The 4621-nt window shown below is 31.9% G+C and overlaps 1 pseudogene; it reads left to right on the top strand.

The window, feature by feature from the left end:
* Window positions 1-2948: 2948 nt before the first annotated feature.
* LOC111744517 lies at window positions 2949-3067 on the top strand (annotated as a pseudogene).
* Window positions 3068-4621: the final 1554 nt, after the last annotated feature.

Below are 4621 nucleotides of genomic sequence, written 5' to 3'. Positions count from 1 at the left end.
CTAGGTGCTCCTCGATGTCATCCTCATTCCCACCCAGGTTAAAGTTGTTTGCCATCTCAATCACAGCCTTGTTAATTTTTGTAACCTCCCCATCCTTGGTAAATCATTTGAAATAATGGGCTATGATATCACTAGGCAATAGGAAATTTTCAGCTCCATTATAATCTTGTGGGTCCACTGTAATATATGCAGTCTGTCGTTGAACAAAATGCCATTGTGAGGCATGTGATGGTATTAAACGAATAACTTTGAGTAAAATAGGTTGGTTCAGTATGACTCCTCATTCTGATTAATCAAATGAAATTATAACTTGCATGCTTCTTGAGATGCATTCAGTAAACACTAATTATTTTCCTCTCTTTCTTCTACATTTATATTTCCAGTTCAGATCTAATCACTTTATAGTTAATGTTCTACCTCTCCAACCATATTATGAGTAATATGAGGATAGAGCATGGTGTATTCATTGCTATATTAGTTATTGTTTAATCCATGCACTATATGAATATTTATTGAGTGATTTTTGTGTGCCAGACACCAGTAGAAAATACAAGACTAGAACCAAGTTTTCTGAATTCTGGCCAGGGCTTTTGGGGAGCATAGTGCCCTTTGAGAGATACAGAGGTTACTCTTTCTTATTTTTTTATTATTTTACTAAGGAAGGCTACTCTTTATTAAAAACAAAAACAAAAACAAAAACAAAAACAGAAAAAAAAACAAAGAAAAACCCCACAAAAAAACAAAACAAAGAAAATCTTTAACTGGGGCCAAAGCATTTCAAGAAAAGTCATGGAAGTGTTTTAATCTGTGTTTCCCAGAGGTATTATTAAATCTGAACATTAGGCAAAGGAGGTTGAATGTCTTTAAAATCTTTCAAACTTTAAAGAAAAATAAAAAGACCTCTTTTTCAGTGTATCACATAAAGTGTGGACTATACAGGTTTGGCAGGTGGGAATAACTCAGTAAAGTGTAATATTTCAAGGGCAGAATCATCGTACTTTTGACTGTGGGAGTTACTGACCTACTTCAAAAATAAAAAGATGTTGGAAAAATATTTCAAATTAAAAGTGATTGATGAAATGGTCTATTATTTAGATCTCTTTTTTTCACATGACAGGGTATTCCAACACCTGCAGAGAGTGAAGGACAATAGGTACAAGACTGTAAAAGACATTGTTCAATTTTCTTATTTGGGAATTCAAGGACAGTTCAAAACCACACTTCTGACTCAAACTGAGAGTTATGTACCTCATAGAACAGAAGCTTCAAGATTAGTATGTTATTTCACTCTTTAAAATCTGCCTTTTCTTTCCATATTTAGAAAATTTTAGGATTATCCTATAAAACTGTGTTAAAACCTAAACTCTGTTGACATATAAGTTAGTCCTTATTTGGTCTAGTAGCAAGAACTTAATAAGATTTGGAATTAACTAGGATAACATGTTCATCAAATACCTAAGTCGTCTGTACTAGTAAATCTTTTAACTATCTGGGGAAATGAAGCTATGCAACAGATATTTTAAAAAAAATCATTTTTATTGCTTTTAGTCATCTCCTTTCATTTGCTATCAAAAAAAAAAGTTTCAGTATTATGGGAAATAACAAAATATTCACAAGCAACCCCCAAATTAAAGTATACATGAACATCAAAGCTCATCCTCAAATGACTAGACTAAATGAAATAAGTGACATAAATTTTAGAAAGCGGGCTTCATAATATTGCATTTAATTGATTCTAAGATGCAAAGGTTTTTCATATGTTAACAACTCTGAAATAGGTTAACATCTTACAATCAATGTCATCTTTTTATTGACAGTACTTTTCTTAACAGAATTTAAATTATTGTTGCATCATATAATCACCATGGTCTGTCATAAATAGTAATTTATATCTTACACAAATCTACATTAAAGTAAAATCATTAGAAACAAATAACAAATATATATTTTTTCCCCTAGAATAAAGCAGGGTAACTAATGATCCAGAGATAAATGTTATCCATTTTCATTTCTGACATTAGTCACAGCTATCATATACTATTTCTATAATCACATTTAGTATACATTAAACAAGAGACAGTAGAGTTTGATTTCTCAATGAGAAAAACTCAATGAACTATGGTAAAAATGCATAGACCATAAAATTGTGTAAGAATAGACCTGGAATTTAGAATTTACAAGAGATACTTAGGCACAGTTATTAATTACTGCATAGTTTGAGAGAATTTTTAACTTCTCTCATTCGTAAAACAAAAGTAATTATTTTTGTCTCTTTGGGAAAACTAAGATGCCCCAAAAGTAAAAGAAAAATTATTTGAAAGTGTTTGTTTGAGAAGAGTTAATTACTTTAGTTACTATATTTAAATTGCATCTCTCTATTGACCAATTCAGTGCTGAAGAGTTCAGTATGGGGAATTGATTTTGAAATTGTTTTGAAGACAGTGGCAAATAGAATTGTAAGTGGAAGATGGAAAGTAGACTTTTCAAATTAGATTGCAAACATTTCTTTCTGAAATAGACAGCAAATATTTATTCATTTTGATTGATACCATAAATTCTTATAGCCACATGTTTTCAGGTTAATTAAAAAAATTGTAATTTGGACTTCTCAATTAGATTTTGATAATTCCAATAATTATCAAAATTATTTTCTTTAAAATAATTGATACGTAGACTTTCTAGGGTTGATTAGAAAGCTACTCCAGATCATGAACATAAATCCAAATCTTCTTCGTAAAAAAATAATACATACCTCATTTTCCTAGAGAATCAGGGAAGGCATTCAGCTTATTCAACAGTATCATTATCATTAAGGAACAAGTTCAAAAGAAGTTGGTTAGCGGACCCTATCCTTTTTATCCTCACTGGAAATTAACCGATCATTTAAAAGACCACTCTTAATCAATCACCTTGGCCTCAGAATAATTTATAGTATAAGGTTTGGATGAGTCTATGGCCATGCCTCTCTGAACAAGCCTGATCCCATCTGATCTCGGAAGCTAAGCAGGATCAGGCCTGGTTAGTACTTAGATGGGAGATCACCTAGGAAGACCAGGTGCTGTAGGTGTAAAAAAGTAAAAAATAAGGGACTGTAAACTGACAAGGTCCTTGCGATCTGTGAGGTGATCCAAGGGTTGCCTTGCCCAAACAACAACAACAACAACAACAACAACAACAACAAAAGGTTTGAATGAGCCTACATAAATCTAAGGTCTATAATAAGAGCATATATTTTGGTCTGTACTTGACTCTTGTTCATGGAGTCAAAGATCAAGGAAATGGTGATTAAAAGAACAAACTATCTATATATGACCAGGGTACCTACAGTAAGTGGTAAAGAAGATGGCAGTGGAGCTTAAAGGAATAGCTACGTCTACTACCTACCTATGCTCCATGTAAAACATTGTCATAAGAAGCAATGGCTTACTGGTTTCAAGCAAAGTACCAGCATATATGTCTGAATAAAATGTCTAATAATAAAATGCTACTCTGTTTTCATTATTGTTGTGTGAATTTTAGGCATTGCGCATGCAGCTTTCGAATTCAGAAAAGGTAAAGGTAACTGAGGACCTCTACTACACAGAGAATGGTAGCTCAATCTGTTAATTATACAAGCACTCCAAAACACTTCTTTGAAAGCATCACTGGAGTAATTTTTTCTAAGAAAATATTGTGACACAATGTTATTGTCAAAGATATCTGTAATCCGTGATTTAGAAAGTATTCTTATTTGTGAAAAGGTGTCCTATAAAAAGTTCAAATTTTAAACCTTATTTAAAATGTATTTCTCTAGAGTTTCCAGAATTGTATAATTAGTTGACTTGATTTTAATATTTTACTCCTTTCATATTTCTATTTAAAACTCTTTTTTCCTTTCTTTCTAGACCAATATTCTTAGTAAATTCAACCCCTAAAGGATCTATTATGATGGTTTTAAGTAAAATTAAAGCAGAGTCATTGATGTTCAGTGAGAACAGAAGGTCCTTAATATAAATTTGACATGATTTTCCCAATTCTTAGAACCACTTCAAGATGAGGTACTGAAAATCAATCTCATGCTTTTTCATAAATAATCAGTTATTTCTTAGACTAATCTATCTAAGAGACTATAGCAAAAATAAAATTATTAGAAAAAAATAAATGATACCGTTTATTTTTTTTCTGAAACAGGGCAGGGTAATTGTCCAGGGAAACATGTTATCTCATTTTCCACTTCTGACATTAGTCACTGCTGCCGTATGGAGACATACCATATCTATAATCATGTTTGTTTTATGTAAAATAAGAGGTTGCAGAGCTTGACTTCTCAACAGGAATTGTAGTAAGAAAATAAAATAATGGCCCTCATGGCAAAAAAAGCTACTGTGATGACAGTAAGCTAATTTTCCAGGCTTGAGAATTTCAAAAAATGTTTTGACAACCAACAGTAAAAAGCTTTCATCCTTATTTCACTCTTACACTAAGTGCCAGATTTTTATGCATTTGTAATCATGGACTTCTTCAAATGCAAGAGTATTAGCATTACTGATTTGTTTTCCATTATCACATAAAGGCTCCTCACACTTTAGAATGTCCTATGCACTGCTTTAAGGTTCATTACAATAATGATAAACTTCAGAGC

The sequence above is a fragment of the Pteropus vampyrus genome, unplaced genomic scaffold, assembly GCF_000151845.1.
Source record: "Pteropus vampyrus isolate Shadow unplaced genomic scaffold, Pvam_2.0 Scaffold136, whole genome shotgun sequence".
Classification (NCBI taxonomy): Eukaryota; Metazoa; Chordata; class Mammalia; order Chiroptera; family Pteropodidae; genus Pteropus; species Pteropus vampyrus.
The sequence above is the reverse complement of the archived record's forward strand: the minus strand, read 5'-3'. Positions and strand labels throughout refer to the sequence as shown.